Consider the following 23,386-nt stretch of genomic DNA (forward strand, 5'->3'; position numbering starts at 1 on the left):
GCAGGCCAGCTTTTATGCTGCCTTTACCTCCCTGACCTTTTCCTCCTGCTCTTTTACTTCTTGTATGAGGCGAGCGTTCTCCTCCCGCACCCTCATCTCATTGCTCTTGGCCTCTGCAACAAGACACTCCACGTACTCTGACTCGTGCCTCGTGTGGCTTTTGCCCTCACTAAACTGGACCACCAGGCGCTCCAACTTGGCGTGGTATTCTTCAAGCTCCCTTTCCCTATCCGAACTCTCTGCTCTAGATTCCCTAAGCCTGCAGGTAACTTCCCCAAACCTGCGGGCACCTAACCACAAACAGATCAGTGGGTTGATAAAAAGATAGACCATAACTTCTGCTTTCTCCAGACCCAATCCACCATCTGCTACATCGCATCCCGTTGCCGACATTCCTGCTGCGTTCGCCATTTGGTAGGAATTAATTGGGGCTGGGGCTAGTCAGAAGTCTCTGAGCTGCTCCAGAGCCCCGTGTGGTTTCGAATCACTCGCCTTTCCTGGTTCTGACCGCTGGACTTACTCAGCAGCGATGTAGACAAAACGAGACGTGGTTGGGTGCAAAACAGACCTGTATTTATTGAAATAAAAAGACATATATTGACAATAATCAATACAGCACTCCTATGCTTAATACAACACTTTTACTTAAAACAGTACACTTTTTGTCTACTACAGCACTCTTTTGCTTAGTGTAACAATCTGTTATTTAAATACAGCACTTTTATCTAGTGCAGCACACCTTTAATACAGTGCACTTTGCTTACTACAGCACCTTTGCTTAGTACTTAATAGGGGAGGAGAGAACGGACACAACGAGGGAAAATTGACTAAAATCACAATTTAACAAAAAATCCCCTTAATTCCCACCCCTAAATATCTATCTAAGTTGCCTTGTGAAGGGCCAGAAAAACTATGCTCACCGGAGAATGCCTGCTCCGTGCCCTTGCGGTCTTTGATTTTTCACCACCCTGAAATGGAGCTACCCCAGTGTTTAAAAGTAACTGCTGGTATTCCACACCTTTGGGCGGGCTGTCGAGTTGTTCTTCCTTGCAGGCAGAGCATGGAGGCGAGGCGGCAGAGAGAGAGAGAGCGATGGCTTCCTGAGAAGTTATTTTTATACCCCATTTGGAGCCGAAATCTTCACGCCCAAATCTGGATGTATCTGGGCTATACAAAAGGGAATCGATCTGTCCCCATTCATTGTGATGGGTTTGAATAAATCTCTCTCAGTTTGAAAATAACATGGCTGTATCCTTAATTGCTGGGTAAACAGTCCTTGGAGGTTAGTGTAAACATCCGATTGTCCTGCGGTCATGGCCAATTGCAATTGATTGACAGCTTTAAGTGTTTAAGCCTTTGAGTAAACCAACATCCATTATCCTGTGGTGAAACTGCCTAAACTGCAATTGATTGATTGTTTTATGTACTTCATGCATTCACACATCTGGTGATTTCAAATCCTTTTTGTCAGCCCGTGCTTGAAGAGATACAGGCAGACTGTCTTTTGTTTTCTGCCACGAGGTCAGACGGCCATTTTGATCCCTGGATTTTTAAAGGTATATTCTACCCAGGTTTTTCTTTCAGCAAAAATAGTCTTCGGAGCTGTGGACGTTTTCGAAATTCTTGTGAAACCCGACAAATGTAACTCAACAGCGCTGGCCCTGTCCACTCTGAATGTAACTGTACTGAGCTGGACCTGTCCACACTGAATGGAACTGTGCTGAACTGGGCCTGAACACACTGTATGTAACACTGCTGTATTGGACGTCTGTACAATGGATGTAATTGTGCTGAACTGGACCTGTCCACACTGAATGTAACTGTGCTGAATTGGGCCTGTCTGCACTGAATGTAACTTTGCTGTATTGGACGTGTGTACAATGGATGTAACTCTGCTGAGCAGGACTGGTCCACACTGAATGTAACTGTGCTGATCTGGGCCTGTCCACACTGAATGTAAGAGTGCTGAACTGGGCCTGTCCACACTGAATGTAACTCTGATGAACTGGATCTGTCCACACTGAATGTAACCGTACTGGACTGGACCGGTCCACACTGAATGTAACTGTGCTGAACTGGACCTGTCCACAGTGATTGTACCATGTTCAACTGGATCTATCCACACTGAATTTAACTGTGCTGAACTTGACCTGTCCACCTGAATGTATCTGTGCAGAACTGGAACTGACCTCACTGAATGTTGGTGTGCTGAATTGGAACTGTCCACAATGAATGTAATTGCACTGAGCTGGACCTGCCCACTCTGAAAGTAAAAGCAGAACTGGCCCTGTCCGCACTGATTGTAACCGTGCTGAACTGGACCTGTCCAAACTGAATATAACTCTACTGTGCTGGACCTGTCCACACTGAATGTAACTGTACTGAGCTGGACATGTCCACTCTGAATGGAACTGCATTGAGCTGGACCCGTCCACGCTGAATGTAACTGTGCTAAGCTGGACCTGACCACACTGTATGTAACTGTACTGAGCTGGACCTGCCCACTATAAATTTAACTGTGCTGAACTGGAGCTGACCACACTGAATATAACTGTGCTGAATTGGACCTGTCTGCACTGAATGTTACTTTGCTGAACAGGCCCTGTGCACAATAGATGTAACTGTGCGGAACTGGTCCTGTACACTCTGAAGATAACTGTACTGAGCTGGACCTGTCCACGCTGAATGTAACTGTGCTGAACTGGACCTGTCCACTCTGAAGATAACTGTACTGAGTCTGGACCTGTCCACGCTGAATGTAACTGTGCTGAACTGTTCCGGTCCAAACTGAATGTAACTGTGCTGAATTGGACCTGTCCGAACTGAATGTAAATCTGCTGCACTGGACCTGTGCACAATGGATGTAACTGTGCTGATCTGGGGCTGTCCACACTGAATGTAACTGTGCTGGACTGGTCCGGTCCAAACTGAATGTATGTTTGCTAAACTGGACCTGTCCACACTGAGTGTATCTGTGCTGAACTGGTCCTGTGCACATTGATTGTAACTACGCTGAACTGGACCTGTCCACAGTGATCATACCTTGCTGAACTGGACCTGGCCACACTGAATGTAACTGTGCTAAAATAGACCAGTCCACACTAAATGAAACTGTGCTGAACTGGACCTGTCCACACAGATTGTAACCGTGCTGAAATGGACGTGTCCACAGTGATTGTACCGACTCAACTTGACCTGTCCTCACTGAATGTAACTGTGCTGCACTGGACCTGTCCACACTGTATGTACCTGTGCTGAACTGGACCTGTCCAAGCTGTATGTAACTGTGCTGAATGGAGCTCTCCACACTGATTGTAACTGTGCTGAACTGGACCTGTCCACACTGAATGTAGCTGTGCAGAACTAGAATGGCTGCACTAAATTTAACTGTCCTGAACTGGTCCTGTTGAATCTGAATGTAACATTGCTGAATGGACCTCTCAACACTGATTGTAACTTTGCTGATCTGGACCGGTCCACACTGAATGTAACTGTGCTGAACTGGAACTGTCCACAATGATGTATCTGTGCTGAAATGGACATGTCCACACTGAATGCAAATGTGCTGAACTGGACTAGTCCACATTGAATTTAACTGTGCTGTACCAGACCTGTCCACTCTGAATGTAACTGTACTGAGCTGTACCTGTCCACACTGAATGTAATAGCTGAACTGGCCCTGTCCGCACTGAATCTAACTGTGCTGAACTGGACCTGTCATCACTGAATATAACTGTACTGATTTGGACCTGTCCACACTGAATGTAACTGTGCTGAGCTTTACCTGTCCACACTGAATGTAACTGTGCTGAATTGGACCTTCCACATTGAATGTAACTCAGATGAACTGGACCTGTCCATACTGCATATAGCCGTGCTGAATGGGAAATGTCCACATTGAATGTAACTGTGCTGAAATGGGCCTGTCCACACTGAATGTAATTCTGATTAACTGGACTTGTGCACACTGAATATAGCCGTGCTGAACAAGACCTGTCCACAGTGAATATACCGTGCTCAACTGAACCTATCTACACTGAATGTAACTGTGCTGAACTGGACCTATCTACACTGAATGTAACCGTGCAGAACTGGGCCTGTCCACACTGAATGTAACTGTGCTGAAGTGGACCTGTCCACACTGAATGAATCTCTGATTAACAGGACCTGTCCACACTGAATGTAACGTGCTGAACTGTATCTGTCCACACTGAATGTAACTGCTTAACTGGACCTGTCCACACTGATTGTAACCGTGCTGAACTGGACCTGTCCACAGTGAATGTAGCTGTGCAGAACTGGACTTGTCCGCACTGAATGTAACTGTACTGAGCTGACCCTGTCCGCTCTGAATGTAACTCTGCTGAACTGGGCCTGTGCACACTGAATGTAACTTTGCTAAACTGGACCTGTCCACAATGAATATTTCTATGCTGAACTGGACCTGTGCACACTGATTGTAACCACGCTGAACTGGACCTGTCCACGGTGATCGTACCGTGCTCAACTGGAGCTGTCCACAATGACTGTAACTGTGCTAAAATAGACCAGTCCACACTGAATGAAACTGTGCTGAACTGGACCAGTCCACATAGAATGTAACCGTGCTGAAATGGACCTGTCCACAGTGATTGTACCAGGCTCAACTGGACCTGTCCACACTGAATGTAACTCTGCTGCACTGGGCCTGTCCACGCTGTATGTTTCTGTGCTGAACTGGGTCTATCCACATTGAATGCAACTGTGCTGAATGGACCTCTAAACACTGATTGTAACTGTGCTGAACTGGTCCTGTACACACTGAATGCAGCTGTGCAGAACTGGATTTGTCTGCACTAAATTTAACTGTCCTGAGCAGGACCTGTTCAATCTGAATGTAAATGTGCTGAATGGACCTCTCAACACTGATTGCAACTGTGCTGCTCTGGACCGGTCCACACTGAATGTAACTGTGCTGAACTGGAACTGTCCACAATGATGTATCTGTGCTGAACTGGACATGTCCACACTGAATGTAACTGTGCAGAAGTGGACCGGCCCACATTGAATTTAACTCTGCTGAACCAGACCTGTCCACTCTGAATGTAACTGTACTGAGCTGTACCTGTCCACACTGAATGTAACATCTGAAATGACCCTGTCCGCACTGAATATAACTGTGCTGAACTGGACCTGTTCACACTGAATATAACTGTACTGATTTGGAGCTGTCCAGTCTGAATGTTACTCAGATGAACTGGACCTGTCCACACTGAATATAGCCGTGCTGAACGGAACCTGTCCGCAGTGAATGTAACTGTGCTGAACTGGGCCTGTCCAAAGTGAATGTAATTCTGATGAACTGGACCTGTCCACACTGAATATAGCCGTGCTGAACGGAACCTGTCCACAGTGAATGTAACTGTGCTGAACTCGACCTGTCCACAGTGACTATACCGTGCTCAACTGAACCTATCCACACTGAATGTAACTGTGCTGAACTGGACCTGTCCACACTGAATGTAACCGTGCTGAACTGGGCCTGTCCACACTGAACGTAACTGTGCTGAACTGGACCTGTCCACACTGAATGAAACTCTGATTAACTGGACCTGTCCACACTGAATGTAACCGTGCTGAACTGGATCTGTCCACACTGAATGTAACTGTGCTGAACTGGTCCTGTCCACAGTGAATGTAGCTGTGCAGAACTGGACTTGTCCGCACTGAATGTAACTGTACTGAGATGAATCTGTCCACTCTGAATGTAACTCTGCTGAACTGGACCTCTCAACACTGAATTTAACTGTGGTGATCTAGACCGGTCCACTCTGAATGTAACTGTGCTGAACTGTAACTGTTCACACTGAATGTATCTGTGCTGTAAAGGACCTGTCCACACTGAATGAATCTGATCTGAAATAAACCTGTCCGAACTGAAAGTTACTGTGCCAAACTGGGACTGTCCACGTTGAATGTAAATGTACTGAGCTGCACCTGCCACCCTGAATGTAACTGATAAACTGGACCTCTCCACACAGAATGTAATTGTAATGAGCTGGGCCTGCCCACTCTGAAAGTAACTCTGCTGAACTGGACCTCACAACACTGAATGTAACTGTGCTGATCTGGGCCGGTCCAAACTGAATAAAACTCTGCTGAACTGCACCTGTCCACACTGAATGTATCTGTGCTGAACTGGACCTGTCCACACTGAATGTATATGTGCTGAACTGGACATTTCCAAACTGAAAATTACTGTGCTGAACTGGACTTGTCCACATTGAATGTAACTGTGTTGAACTGGACCTGCCCACACTGAATGTAATTGTACTGAGCTGGGCCTGCCCACACTGAATGTAAAAGTTGAACAGGTCCTGTTTGCACTGAATGTAACCGTGCTTAACTTGACATTTCCAAACTGAATGTAGCAATACTGTCCTGGACCTGTCCACTCTGAATATAACTGTACTGAGCTGGACCTGTCCACACTGAATATAAGTGTGCTGAACTGGACCTGAACACATTGTACGTAACTGTACTGAGCTGGACCTCTCCACCAAAATTTAACTGCTGAACAGAGCCTGTCCTCACTGAATGTACCTATACTGAGCCGGAACTGTCCACTCTGAATATAAATTTATTGAGCTGGACCTGTCCACACTGAATAGAACTGTGCTGTACCTGTCCTGACCTCACTGTATGTAACTCTACTGAGCTGGTCCTGTCCACTCTGAACGTAATTGTGCTGAACTGGACATGTACACACTGAATGTAACTGTGCTGAATTGGACATGTCCGCAGTGAATGTAACCATGTTGAACTGGACCGGTGCACAATGGATGTCACTGTGCTGATCTGGACTTGTCCACACTGAATTTAACTGTTCTGAACTGGGCCTGTCCACACTGAATGTAAACCTGATGAACTGGACCTGTCCACACTGAATGTAACCGTACTCACCTGGACCTGTCCACACTGAATGTAACTGTACTGAACTGGACCTGTCCACATTGAATGTATATTTGCTAAAATGGACCTGTCCACACTGAATATAACTGTGCTGAACTGGGCCTGTCCACACTGAATGTAACTGTGATGAACTGGACCTCTACACACTGAATGTAACTCTGATGAACTGGACCTGCCCACACTGAATGTAACCGTGCTGAACTGGACATACCAACACTGAATGTAACTTTGCAGAACTGGACCTCTCATCACAAAATGTAACTGTGCTAAACTGGTCCTGTGCACAATGAATGTAACTGTGCTGAACTGGACATGTCCACACTGATTGTAACCGTGCTGAACTGGACCTGTCCACACTGAATGTAGCTGTGCAGAACTTGACTTGTCTGCACTGAATGTAACAGCTGAACTGGCCCTGTCTGCACTGAATGTAAACGTGCTGAACTGGACCTGTCCACAATGACTATAACTGTACGGAGATGGACCTGTCCACTCTGCATGTATCTGCTGAACTGGACCGGTCCACACTGAATATATCTATACTTAACTGGACCTGTACAATCTGAATGTAACTGTACCGAGCTGGACCTGTCGACACTGAATGTAACTGTGATGAACTGGAACTCTCCACACTGAATGTAACTCTACTGAGCTGGACTTGTCGACTCTGAATGTAACTGTACTGAACTTGAACTGTCCACTCTGAATGTAACTGTGCTGAACTGGACCTGTCCACACTAAATGTAACTCTACAGAGCTGGACTTGTCGACTCTGAATGTAACTGTACTGAGCTGGAACTGTCCACTCTGAATGTAACTGTGATGAACTGGACCTGTCAACACTGAATGTAACTGTGCTGCATTGGACCTGTCCGCCCTGAAAGTAACTCTGCTGAACTGGACCTGTGCACAATGGATGTAACTGTGCTTAACTTGACCTCTCCACACTGACTGTAACTGTACTGAGCAGGACCTCTCCACTCTTATTGTAACTGCTGATCTTGACCTGCCCTCTCTGAATGTAACTGTACTGAGCTGGACCTGTCCATACTGAATGTAACTGTGCTGAACTAGTCCTGACCACACTGTATTTATCTGTGCTGAACTGGAACTGTGCACAATTGATGTAACTGTGCAGAACTGGACCTCTCCACACTGACTGTAACTGTACTGAGCAGGACCTCTCCACTCTTATTGTAACTGCTGATCTTGACCTGCCCTCTCTGAATGTAACTGTACTGAGCTGGACCTGTCCATACTGAATGTAACTGTGCTGAACTAGTCCTGACCACACTGTATTTATCTGTGCTGAACTGGAACTGTGCACAATTGATGTAACTGTGCAGAACTGGACCAGTCGCACTGAATGTAACTATGCTGAACTGGGCCTGTTCACACTGATTGTAACTCTGATGAACTGGGCCTGTCCACAATAAATGTAACTGTGCTGAACTGGACCTGTCCACATTGAATGTAACTGTACTGAGCTGGGCCTGCCAACCTGAAAGAACTGGTCCTGTCCGCACTGAATGTAACTGTGCTAACTCGACTTGTCCACAGTGAATTTAACTGTACTGAGCTGGAACTGTCCACTCTGAATGTAACTGTACCGAGCTGGACCTGTCGACACTGAATGTAACTGTGATGAACTGGACCTCTCCACACTGAATGTAACTCTGTTGAACTGGGCCTGTCCACACTGAAAATAACCGGGATGAACTGGACATGACCACACTGTATGTAAATGTGCTGAACTGGACATGTCCGTACTGAATGTATCTCTGCTGACCTGGACCACTGCTCATTGGATGTAACTGTGCTGAACGGGACCTCCCAACACTGAATGTAACTGTGCTGAACTGGGCCTGTCCACATTGAATGCAACTGTGATGAAATGGACCTCTACACACTGAATGTAACTCTGATGAAATGGACCTCTCCACACTGAATGTAACCGTGATGAACTGGACATGTTCACACTGAATGCATCTTTGCTGAACTGGAACTGTCCTCACAGAATGTAACTTTGCTAAACTGGCCCTGTCCACACTGAATGTAACTGTGCTGAACTGGACCTGACCACACAAATTGTAACCATGCTGGACTGGACCTGTCCACACTGAATGTAGCTGTGCAGACCAGGACTTGTCCGCACTGATGAACATTTATTGAACTAGAACAGTCCACTCTGGATGTAACTGTGCTGAACTGCACCTGTCCACACTGAATGTGTCTGTGCTGAGCTTGACCAGTCCACACTGAATGCAACTGTGCTGAACTGAACCTGTCCACACTGAATGCATCTGTGCTGAGCTTGACCTGTCCACACTGAATGCATCTGTGCTGAACTGGACCTGGCAACACTGAATGTCAGTTTTCTGAACTGGACATGTCCATATTGAATGTTACTGTGCTGAACTGGAACTGCCCACACTGAATGTAACTCTACAAAGCTGGGCCTGCCCACTGTGAATGTAACTACACTGAGCTGGACCTGTCCATTCTGAATGTAACTGTACTGAGCTGGAACATTCCACACTCAATATATAACATTGCTGCATTGGACCTGTACCCTCTGAATGTATCTCTGCTGAATTGGACCTGTGCACAATGGCAGTAACTGTGCTGAACTGTACCTGTCCATACTGAATTTAACTGTGCTGAGCTGAGCCTGTCCACACTGAATGTAAATTTGATGATCTGGACATATCGACATTGAATGTTTCTTGCTGAACTGAGCCTGTCCACACTGAATGTAACTGTGCTAATCTTCATCTGTCCACACTGAATGAAACTGTGCTGAACTGGACATGTCCACACTGATTGTAACAGTGCAGGACTGGACCTGTCCACAGTGATTGTACCGGGCTCAAATGTACCTATCCACATTGAATGTAACTGTGCTGAACTGGAACTCTCAACACTGAATGTAACTTTGCTGAACTACACCTGTCCACACTGAATGTTTCTGAGCTGAACTGGACCTTTCCACACTGAATGTATCTGTGCTGAACTGGACTTGCACACACGGAATTTAATTGAGCTGAACTGGACCTGTCCACATTGAATTTAACTGTGCTGAACTAGACCTGCCCACGCTGAATGTAAGTGTCCTGAGCTGGGCCTGTCAAAACTGAAAGTAACAGCTGAACTAGACCTGTCCGCACTGAATGTAACCTTGCTGAACTTGAACTGTCCACACTTAATATAACTGTACAGAGCTGGGCCTGTCCAATCTGAATGTAACTGTACTGAGCTGGACCTGCCCGCACTGAATGTAACTCTGCTGTACTTGACCTGTGTACAATGGCGTAACTCTGCTGAACTGGACCTGTCCACACTGAATGTAACTGTGCTGAACTGGGCCTCTCTACACTGAATGTAATTCAGAAGATCTGGACCTGTCCACACTGAATGTAACCGTGGTGAACTGGACCTGGCCACACGAGATGTAACTGTGCAGAACTGGACTTGACGACATTGTCGATAACTGTACTGAACTGGACGTGTCCACTCTGCATGTAACTGCTGAATTAGACCTGTTCACACTGAATGTAACTTTACAGAGCTGGACCTGTCCACTCTGAATTTTTCTTTACTGAGCTGGACATGTCCACTCTGAAAGTAACTCTGCTGAACTGGACCTGTTCACAATGGATGTAACTGTGCTGAGGTGGACCTGTCCACACTGAATGTAACTGTGCTGAACAGGGCCTGTACACACTGAATGTAACTCTGATCAACTAGACCTGTCCAACTTGAATGAAACTGTGCTGAACTGGATCTGTCCACACTGTTTGTAGTCGTGCTAAATTGTACCTGTCCACAGTGATTGTACTGGGCTCAACTGGACCTGTCCACTCTGAAATTAACTGTGCTGAACTGGAACTCTCCACTCTGAATGTAACTGTACTGAGCTGGACCTGTCCACTCTGAATGTAATTTTGCTGAACTGGACCTCTCAACACTGAATGTACCTGTGTTGATCTGGACCGGTCCACACTGAAAGTAACTTTGCTGAACGACCCCTTTCCACACTGAAGTTTTCTGTGCTGAACTGGACCTGTCCACACTGAATGTATCTGTGCTGAACTGGACATGTACACCTTCAATTTAACTGTGCTGAACTGGACCTGACCAAATTGAATGTAACTTTGCTGAACTGGGCCTGTCCACACTGAAGGTAACACTGATGAACTGGACCGTTCCACACTGAAAGTAACTCTAATGGACTGGACCTGTCCACATTGAATGTAACTGTGCTGAACTGGACCTGTCCACACTGAATGTAACTGTGATAAAGTGGAACTGTCCAAACTGAATGAAACTGCAGAACTGGACCTGTCCACACTGATTGTAACTGCGCTGAACCGGACCTGTCCACACTGATTGTCCCGGGCTCAACTGGACCTATCCACACTCAATGTAATTGTACTGAACTAGACCTGTCCACACTGAATGTAGCTGTGCAGTACTGGACGTGTCCGCACTGAACGTAACTGTACTGAGCAGGACCTGTCCACTCTAAATGTAACTGTGCTGAACTGGACCTTTCAACACCGAATGTAACTGTGCTGATCTGGACCGGTCCACACTGAATGTAACTTTGCTGAACTGCAGCTGTCCACACTGGATGTATCTCTGCTGAACTTGACCTGTCCACACTGAGTGTATCTGTGCTGAACTTTACCTGTGCATACTGAATGTAACTGCGCTGAATTTGACCTGTCCACACTGAATGGAATTCTGCTGTGCTGGACCTGTGTACAATGGATGTAACTGTGCTGAACTGGACCTGTCCACACTGAATGTAAGCATGTTGAACTGGACCTGTCCACACTGAATGTAACTCTGATGAACTGGGCCTCTCCAAACTGAATTTAATCGTGCTGAACTGGACCTGTCCACACTGGAAGTAACTCGGCTGACCTGGACTTGTCCAACTTGGCGATAACTGTACTGAGCTGGACCGGCCCACTCTGCATTTAACTGCTAAACTGGACCTGTTCAAACTGAATGTAACTATACTGAGCTGGACCTGTCCACTCTGAATGTAACCGAACTGACCTGGACCTGTCCACACTGAATATATCAGTGCTGAACTGGACCTGACAACACTGTATGTAACCGTGCTGAACTGGACCTGTCTGTAATGAATGTAACTCTGCTGAACTGCGCCTGTGCACAATGGATGTAACTGTGCTGAACTGGGCCTCTCCACACTGAATGTAAATGTGCTAAACTGGACCTGTCCACACTGAATGAAACAGCTGAACTGGACATGTCCACGCTGATTGTAACCGTGCTGAACTGGACCTGTCCGCACTGATTGTACCGGGCTCAAATGGACCTATCCATTTTATTGTGCTCAACTGAACCCGTCCACATTGAATGAACTGTGCTGAACTAGACCAGTCCACACTGAATGTAAGTGTACTGAGCTGGGCCTGTCAACACTGAAAGTAACAGCTGAACGAGCCCTGTCTGCACTGAATGTAACCGTGCTGAACTTGAATTGTCCACACTGAATATAACTGTACTGATCTGCACCTGTCCAATCTGAATGTAACTGCTGAACTTGATCTGTCCACACTGAATGAAACTCTAATGGGCTGGACCTGTCCAAGCTGATTGTAACTGTTCTGAGCTGGACCTGTCCACACTGAATGTAACTGTGCTGAACTGGACCTGACCACACTATATTTAACTTTACTGAGCTGGACCTGCCTACTCTGTATGTAACTGTGCTGAATTGGACCTGTCTGCAGTGAATGTAACTCTGCGGTACTGGACTTGTGTATATGATGAAACTCTGCTGAACTGGACCTGTCCACACTGAATGTAAGTGAGCTGAACTGGGCCTGTCCCCACTGAAAGTAACTCAGATGAACTGGACCTGTCCACAATGAATGTAACTCTGATGATTTGGACCTGTCCACACTGAATATAACTCTGATGAACCGGAGCTCTCCACACTGAATGTAACTCTGATGATTTGGACCTGTCCACACTGAATATAACTCTGATGAACTGGACCTGTCCACATTGAAGAAACTGTGCTGAACTGGACCTGTCCACACTGAATGTAAATGTGCTAAACTGGACCTGTCCACACTGAATGCAACTGTGCTGTACTGGAACTGGCCACACTGACTATAACCGTGCTGAACTGGACCTGTCCACAGTGATTGTACCGGGCTGAACTGGACCTATCCTCACTGAATGTAACTGTGCTGAACTGGACCTGTCCACACTGAATGTAATTATGCTGAATGGACCTATCCACACTGAATGTAGCTGTGCAGAACTGGACTTGTCCGCACTGAATGTAACTGTACTGAGCTGAACCTGTCCACTCTGAATGTAACTGTGCTGAACTGGACCTCTCAACACTGAATGTAACTGTGCTTATCTGGACCGGTCACCACTGAATGTAAGTTTGCTGAACTACACCTGTCCACACTGAATGTATCTGTGCTGAACTGGACCTGTCCACACTGAATGTATCTGTGCAGAACTGGACTTGTCCACACTGAATATAACTTTACGGAGCTAGACCTGTCCACTCTGTTTGTAACTGTGCTGAATTAGACCTCTCAACACTGCATGTAACTGTGCTGATCTGGACCGGACCTCACTGAATGTAACTGTGCTGAAATGCACCTGTCCAGACTGAATGTATCTGTTCTGAACTGGACTTGTCCACACTGAATGTAAGAGTGCTGAACTGGACCTGTCCACATTGAATGTAACTGTGCTGAAATTGACCTGTCCACAATGAATGTAACTGTGCTGGACTGGAACTGAACACACTGAATGAAACTGTGCTGAACTGGTCCTGTTCACATCGAACGTAACTGTGTGGAACTGCACCTGTCCACACTGAATGTATTTGTGCTGAAATGGACCTCTCCACACTGAAAGTATCTGTGCTGAACTGGACCTATCCAATCTGAATATTACTCTGCTGAAATGGACCTGTCCACATCGAATGTAACTGTGTTGAGTTGGACCTTTCCACACTGAATTAAATTGTACTAAGCTGGCCCTGCCCACTCTGAATATAACAGCTGAAATAGACCTGGCCACACTGAATCTAACCGTGCTGAACTGGACCAGTCCACAATGAATATAACTGTACTGAGCTGGACCTGTCCACTCTGAATATAACTTTACAGAGCTGGACCTGTCCACACTGAATATAACTGTGCTGAACTGGACCTGTCCACACCGTATGTAACTGTACTGAGCTGGACCTGTCCACTCTGAATGTAACGGTGCTGAATTGGACAGGTCCACACTGAATGTAACTGAGCTGCATTGGAGCTGTCCGCACTGAGTGTAGCTCTGCTGAACTGGCCTCTGCACAATGGAAGTAACTGTGCTGATCTGGACCTGCCCACATTGAATGTAACTGTGCTGAACTGGGCCTGTGCCCACTGATTGTAACAATGATGAACTGGACCTGTCCACATTGAATGTAACTGTGCTGAACTGGACCTGTCCACACTGAATGTAATTGTGCTAAACTAGATCTGTCCACACAGAATGAAACTCTGCTGAGCAGGACCTGTCCAACATGATGGTAGCCGTACTGAACTGGACCAGTCCATAGTTATTGTACAGGGCTCAACTGGACATATCCACACTGAATGTAACTGTGCTGAACTGGACCTGTCCACACCAATTGTAACTGTGCTGAATGGACCTGTCCACACTGAATGTAGCTGTGCAGTACTGGACTTGTCCGCACTGAATGTAACTGTACTGAGCTGGACCTGTCCACTCTGAATGTTACTGGGCTGAACTGGATCTCTCAGCACTGAATGTAACTGTGCTGATCTGGACCAGTCCACACTGAATGTAACTTTGCTGAACTACACCTGTCCACAATGAATATATCTGTGCTGAACTGGATATGTACAGACTATGTATCTGTGCTGAACTGGACATGTACACACTGAATTTAACTGTGCTGAAATGAAACTGTGCACATTGAATGTAAGTGTACTGATCTTGGTCTGCCCGCTCTGAAAGTAACAGCTGAACTGGCGCTCTCCGCACTGAATGTAACCGTGCTGAACTGGACCTGTCCACACTGAATATAACAGTACTGAGCTGGCCCTGTCCAATCTGAATGTAACTGCTGAATTTGACCTGCCCACACTGAATGTAACTCTACTGGACTGGGCCTGTCCACTCTGAATGTAACTGTACTGAGCTGGACCGGTCCACACTGAATGTAACTATGCTGAACTGGACCTGACCACACTGTATTTAACTGTACTGAGCAGGACCTGCCCACTCTGAATGTATCTTTGCTGAACTGGATATGTCCACACTGAATGTAACTTTGTGCTGATTTGGACCTGTCTGCACTGAATGTAACTCTGCTGCACTGGACATGTGTACAATGGATGTCACTGTGCTGAATGGACCTGTCCACAGTGAATGTAGCTGTGCAGTACTGGACTTGTCCGCACTGAATGTAACTGTACTGAGCTGGGCCTGTCCACTCTGAATGTTACTGGGCTGAACTGGACCTCTAAGCACTGAATGTAACTGTGCTGATCTGGACCAAACCACACGGAAAGTAACTTTGCTGAACTACACCTGTCCACAATGAATGTATCTGTGCTGATTTGGAACTGTCTGCACTGAATGTATCTCTGCTGCACTGGACATGTGTACAAAGGATGTCAATGTGCTGAACTGGAGCTGTCCACACAGAATGTAACCGTGCTGAAATGGGCCTGTCCAAACTGAATGTGACCCTGATGACCTGGACCTGTCCACACTGAATTTAACCATGCTGAACTGGACTTCTCCACACTTGATGTAACTGTGCCGAACTGGACTTGTCCAAGGTGACGATAACTGTACTGAACTGGACCTGTCCACGCTCCATGTAAATGCTGAGCTTGACCTGTCCACTCTGAATGTAATTGTACTGAGCTGGACCTGTCCACACTGAATATAACATTGCTGAACCTGACCTGACCACACTGTATGTAACTGTCAAGAACTGGACCTGTCCGTACTGAAGGTAACTCAGCTGAACTGGGCATGTGCTCATTGGATGTATCGGTGCTGAACTGGACCAGCACAAACTGATTGTAACTCTGCTGAACTGGGCCTGTCCACAATGAATGTAAATGTAATGAACTGGACCTCTCCACACTGAATGTAACTCTAATGAACTGGACCTGTCCACACTGAATGTAACCGTGCTGAACTGGATCTGCCCACACTGAATGTAACTGTGCTGAACTCGCCATGTCCACACCGAATGCAACTTTGCTAAACTGGACCTGTCCACACTGAATGTAACTGTGCTGAACTGGACCGGTCCACACTGTTTGTACCATACTCAACTGGACCTGTTCATACTGAATGTAACTGCTGAACTGGACCTGTCTGCACTGAATGTAACTGTGCTGAACTCGACCTGGCAACATTGATTGTAACTGGGCTGAGCTGGACCTGTCCAGACTGATTGTAGCTGTGCAGAACTGGACTTCTGCACACTGAATGTAGCTGTACTGAGCTAGACCTGTCCACTCTGGATGTAAATGTGCTGAATTAGATCTCTCAACACTGAATGTAAATGTGCTGATCTGGACCGGACCTCACTGATGTAACTGTGCTGAACTGTCCACACTGAATGCATAGTTGCTGAACAGGACCTGTTCGCACTGAATGCAAATGTGCTGAACTGTACCTGTCTGCACTGAATGTCACTGTGCTGAACTGGACCTGTCCACATTGAATGCAACTGTGCTGAACTGGACCTGTCCACACTGAAGGTAACTATACTGAGCTGGTCCTGCCCACTCCGAAGATAAAAGCTCAACTGGCCCTGTCCGTACATGAATGTAACCTTGCTTAACTGGACCTGTCCACAATGACTATAACTGTACGGAGCTGGAACTGTCCACTCTAATGTAACGGCTGAACTGGACCTGTCCTCTCTGAATGTAACTCTGCTGAACTGGACCAGTCCTCACTGAATGAAAATGCTGAACTGGACCTGTCCACATTGAATATAACTGTGCTGAACAGGACCTGTCCTCATTGAATGTAACTGTGCTGAACTTGACCTGTCCACACTGTATGTAACTGTGCTGGACTGGAATTGTCCACATTGAATGTAACTGCTGAACTGGACCTGTCCACATTGATTTTTACTGTGCTGAACTGGACCAGTCCCAACTGAATATAACTGTGCTGAGCTGGACCTTTCCACTCTGATTGTAACTGCTGAACTACACCTGTCCACTCTGAATGTAACTGTACTGAGCTGGAACTGTACACACTGAAAGTAACTTTGCTGAGCTGGACCTGACCACACTGTGTGTAACTGTACTGAGCTGGACCTGCCCACTCTGAATGTAGTTTTGCTGAACTGGAGATGTCCACACTGAAAGTAACTGTGCTGAATTGGTCCTGTCCAAACTGAATGTATCTGTGCTGAACCGGACCTGTCCACACTGAAAGAATCTGTGCTGAACTGGACCTGTCCACACTGAATATATTTGTTCTGAGCAGGAACTGTCCACTCCGAATGTAACTGCTGAACTGGACCTGTCCAAACTGAATGTAACTTTACTGAGCTAGACCTGTCCACTCTGAATGTAATGGTGCTGAACTGGACCTCACAACACTGAATGTAACTGTGCTGCTCTGGGCCGGTCCACACTGAATGTAACTGTGCTGAACTGCACCTGTCCACAATGAATGTATCTGTGCTGATCTGGACCAGTCAATACTGAAAGTATCTGTGCTGAACTGGACCTGTCCAAACTGAATATTACTGTGCTGAAGTGCACCTGTTCACATCGAATGTAACTGTGTTGAACTGGACCTGTCCACACTGAATGTAATTGTACTAAGCTGGGCCTGCCTACTCTGAATATAACAGCTGAAATTGACCTGGCCATACTGAATGTAACCTTGCTGAACTGGTCCAGTCCACACTGAATATAACTGTACAAAGCTGGACCTGTCCACTCAGAATATAACATTACTGAGCTGGACCTGTCCACGCTGAATATAACTGTGCTGAACTGGACCTGACCACACCATATGTAATTGTACGGAGCTGGACCTGTCGACTCTGAATGTAAATGTGCTGAAATGGACAGGTCCACACTGAATGTAACTGTGTTGAATTGGAGCTCTCCGCACTGAATGTAGCTCTGCTGAACTGGACCTCTGCACTTAGGAAGTAACTGTGCTGATCTGGACCAGTCCACACTGGATGTAACTGTGCTGAACAGGGCCTTTGCACACTGAATATAACTATCATGAACTGGACCTGTCCTCATTGAATGTAACTGTGCTGAACTGGACCTGTCCACACTGAATGTAACTGTGCTAAACTACATCTGTCCACACATAATGAAACTCTGCTGAGCAAGACCTGTCCAACATGATTGTAGCCATAATGAACTTGACCTGTCCACAGTGATTGTGCAGGGCTCAACTGGACCTATCCACACTGAATATAACTGTGCAGTACCGGACTTGTCCGCACTGAATGTAACTGTACTGAGGTGGACCTGTCCACACTGAATGTAACTGTGCTGAACTGGACCTCTCAACACTGAATGTAACTGTGCTGATCTGGACCGGTCCACAATGAAAGTAACTTTGCTAAGCTACACCTGTCCAGAATGAATGTATCAGTGCTGAACTGGACATGTACATACTGTATGTATCTGTGCTGAACTGGATATGTACACACTGAATATAACTGTGCTGAAATGGAACTGTCCACATTGAATGTAACTTTACTGGTCTGGGTCTGCCCGCTCTGAAAGTAACAGCTGAAGTGGCCCTCTCTGCACTGAATGTAACCGTGCTGAACTGGACCTGTCCACACTGAATATAACAGTACTGAGCTTGACCTGTCCAATCTGAATGTAACTGAGCTTAACTGGATCTGTCCACACTGAATGTAACTGTGCTGATTTGGACCTGTCTGCACTGAATGTAACTCTGCTGCACTGGACATATGTACAATGGATATCACTGTGCTGAACAGGACCTGTCCACACTGAATGTAACTGATGAAATGGGCCTGTCCACACTGAATGTAACTCTGATGAACTGGACCTGTCCACACTGAATATAACTGTGCTGAGCTGCACCTGTCCACTCTGAATGTAATTGTACTGAGCTGGAACTGTCCACACTGAAAGTAACTTTGCTGAGCTGGATCTGACCATAATGTGTGTAACTGTACTGAGCTGGACCTGCCCACTCTGAATGTAGTTTTGCTGAACTGGAGATGTCCACACTAAAAATAACTGTGCTGAATTGGTCCTGTCCAAACTGAAAGTATCTGTGCTGAACCGGACCTGTCCACACTGAAAGAATCTATGCTGAACTGGACCTGTCCACACTGAATATATTTGTTCTGAGCAGGAACATTCCACTCCGAATGTAACTGCTGAACTGGACCTGTCCAAACTGAATGTAACTTTACTGAGCTAGACCTGTCCACTCTGAATGTAATGGTGCTGAACTGGACCTCACAACACTGAATGTAACTGTGCTGCTCTGGGCCGGTCCACACTGAATGTAACTGTGCTGAACTGCACCTGTCCACAATGAATGTATCTGTGCTGATCTGGACCAGTCAATACTGAAAGTATCTGTGCTGAACTTGACCTATCCAAACTGAATATTACTGTGCTGAAGTGCACCTGTTCACATCGAATGTAACTGTGTTGAAATGGACCTGTCCACACTGAATGTAATTGTACTAAGCTGGGCCTGCCTACTCTGAATATAACAGCTGAACTGGTCCAGTCCACACTGAATATAACTGTACAAAGCTGGACCTGTCCACTCAGAATATAACTGTACTGAGCTGGACCTGTCCACACTGAATATAACAGTGCAGAACTGGACCTGACCACACCATATGTAATTGTACGGAGCTGGACCTGTCGACTCTGAATGTAACTGTGCTGAAATGGACAGGTCCACACTGAATGTAACTGTGTTGAATTGGAGCTCTCCGCACTGAATGTAGCTCTGCTGAACTGGACCTCTGCACTTAGGAAGTAACTGTGCTGATCTGGACCAGTCCACACTGGATGTAACTGTGCTGAACAGGGCCTTTGCACACTGAATATAACTATCATGAACTGGACCTGTCCTCATTGAATGTAACTGTGCTGAACTGGACCTGTCCACACTGAATGTAACTGTGCTAAACTACATCTGTCCACACATAATGAAACTCTGCTGAGCAAGACCTGTCCAACATGATTGTAGCCATAATGAACTTGACCTGTCCACAGTGATTGTACAGGGCTCAACTGGACCTATCCACACTGAATATAACTGTGCAGTACCGGACTTGTCCGCACTGAATGTAACTGTACTGAGGTGGACCTGTCCACACTGAATGTAACTGTGCTGAACTGGACCTCTCAACACTGAATGTAACTGTGCTGATCTGGACCGGTCCACAATGAAAGTAACTTTCCTAAGCTACACCTGTCCAGAATGAATGTATCAGTGCTGAACTGGACATGTACACACTGAATATAACTGTGCTGAAATGGAACTGTCCACATTGAATGTAACTTTACTGGTCTGGGTCTGCCCGCTCTGAAAGTAACAGCTGAAGTGGCCCTCTCTGCACTGAATGTAACCGTGCTGAACTGGACCTGTCCACACAGAATATAACAGTACTGAGCTGGACCTGCCAATCTGAATGTAACTGAGCTTAACTGGATCTGTCCACACTGAATGTAACTGTGCTGATTTGGACCTGTCTGCACTGAATGTAACTCTGCTGCACTGGACATATGTACAATGGATATCACTGTGCTGAACAGGACCTGTCCACACTGAATGTAACTGATGAAATGGGCCTGTCCACACTGAATGTAACTCTGATGAACTGGACCTGTCCACACTGAATATAACTGTGCTGAGCTGCACCTTTCCACTCTGAATGTAACTGCTGAACTACACCTGTCCACTCTGAATGTAACTGTACTGAGCTGGAACTGTCCACACTGAAAGTAACTTTGCTGAGCTGGATCTGACCATAATGTGTGTAACTATACTGAGCTGGACCTGCCCACTCTGAATGTAGTTTTGCTGAACTGGAGATGTCCACACTAAAAATAACTGTGCTGAATTGGTCCTGTCCAAACTGAAAGTATCTGTGCTGAACCGGACCTGTCCACACTGAATATATTTGTTCTGAGCAGGAACATTCCACTCCGAATGTAACTGCTGAACTGGACCTGTCCAAACTGAATGTAACTTTACTGAGCTAGACCTGTCCACTCTGAATGTAATGGTGCTGAACTGGACCTCACAACACTGAATGTAACTGTGCTGCTCTGGGCCAGTCCACACTGAATGTAACTGTGCTGAACTGCACCTGTCCACACTGAATGTATCTGTGCTGATCTGGACCAGTCCACACTGAAAGTATCTGTGCTGAACTGGACCTGTCCAAACTGAATATTACTGTGCTGAAGTGCACCTGTCCACATCGAATGTAACTGTGTTGAACTGGACCTGTCCACACTGAATGTAATTGTACTAAGCTGGGCCTGCCTACTCTGAATATAACAGCTGAAATTGACCTGGCCATACTGAATGTAACCTTGCTGAACTGGTCCACACTGAATATAACTGTACTAAGCTGGACCTGTCCACTCAGAATATAACTGTGCTGAGCTGGACCTGTCCACACTGAATATAACTGTGCTGAACTGGACCTGACCACACCGTATGTAACTGTACGGAGCTGGACCTGTCGACTCTGAATGTAACTGTGCTGAACTGGATCTGTCCACACTGAATGTAACTGTGCTGATTTGGACCTGTCTGCACTGAATGTAACTCTGCTGCACTGGACATATGTACAATGGATATCACTGTGCCGAACAGGACCTGTCCACACTGAATGTAACTGTGCTGAAATGGGCCTATCCACACTGAATGTAACTCTGCTGAACTGGACCAGTCCAAACTGAATATAACTGTGCTGAGCTGGACCTTTCCACTCTGAATGTAACTGCTGAACTACACCTGTCCACTCTGAATGTAACTGTGCTGAGCTGGAACTGTCCACACTGAAAGTAACTTTGCTGAGCTGGATCTGACCACACTGTGTGTAACTGTACTGAGCTGGACCTGCCCACTCTGAATGTAGTTTTGCTGAACTGAAGATGTCCACACTAAAAATAACTGTGCTGAATTGGTCTTGTCCAAACTGAAAGTATCTATGCTGAACCGGACCTCTCCACACTGAAAGAATCTGTGCTGAACTGGAACTGTCCACACTGAAAATATTTGTTCTGAGCAGGAACTTTCCACTCCGAATGGAACTGCTGAACTGGACCTGTCCAAACTGAATGTAACTTTACTGAGCTCGACCTGTCCACTCTGAATGTAATGGTGCTGAACTGGACCTCACAACACTGAATGTAACTGTGCTGCTCTGGGCCGGTCCACACTGAATGTAACTGTGCTGAACTGCACCTGTCCACACTGAATGTATCTGTGCTGATCTGGACCAGTCCACACTGAAAGTATCTGTGCTGAACTGGACCTGTCCAAACTGAATATTACTGTGCTGAAGTGCACCTGACCAAATCGAATGTAACTGTGTTGAACTGGACCTGTCCACATTGAATGTAATTGTACTAAGCTGGGCCTGCCCACTCTGAATATAACAGCTGAAATTGACCTGGCCATACTGAATGTAACCTTGCTGAACTGGTCCAGACTGAATATAACTGTACAAAGCTGGACCTGTCCACTCAGAATATAACTGTACTGAGCTGGACCTGTCCACACTGAATATAACTGTGCTGAACTGGACCTGACCACACCGTATGTAACTGTACGGAGCTGGACCTGTCGACTCTGAATGTAACTGTGCTGAAATGGACAGGTCCACACTGAATGTAACTGTGTTGAATTGGAGCTCTCCGCACTGAATGTAGCTCTGCTGAACTGGACCTCTGCACTTAGGAAGTAACTGTGCTGATCTGGACCAGTCCAAACTGGATGTAACTGTGCTGAACAGGGCCTGTGCACACTGAATATAACTATCATGAACTGGACCTGTCCTCATTGAATGTAACTGTGCTGAACTGGACCTGTCCACACTGAATGTAACTGTGCTAAACTACATCTGTCCACACAGAATGAAACTCTGCTGAGCAAGACCTGTCCAACGTGATTGTAGCCATAATGAACTTGACCTGTCCACAGTGATTGTACAGGGCTCAACTGGACCTATCCACACTGAATATAACTGTGCAGTACCGGACTTGTCCGCACTGAATGTAACTGTACTGAGGTGGACCTGTCCACACTGAATGTAACTGTGCTGAACTGGACCTCTCAACACTGAATGTAACTGTGCTGATCTGGACCGGTCCACAAT

Source organism: Somniosus microcephalus, chromosome 4 (genome assembly GCF_052327205.1).
Source record: "Somniosus microcephalus isolate GS21.2 chromosome 4, FLI_Smic_1.0, whole genome shotgun sequence".
Taxonomy (NCBI): Eukaryota; Metazoa; Chordata; class Chondrichthyes; order Squaliformes; family Somniosidae; genus Somniosus; species Somniosus microcephalus.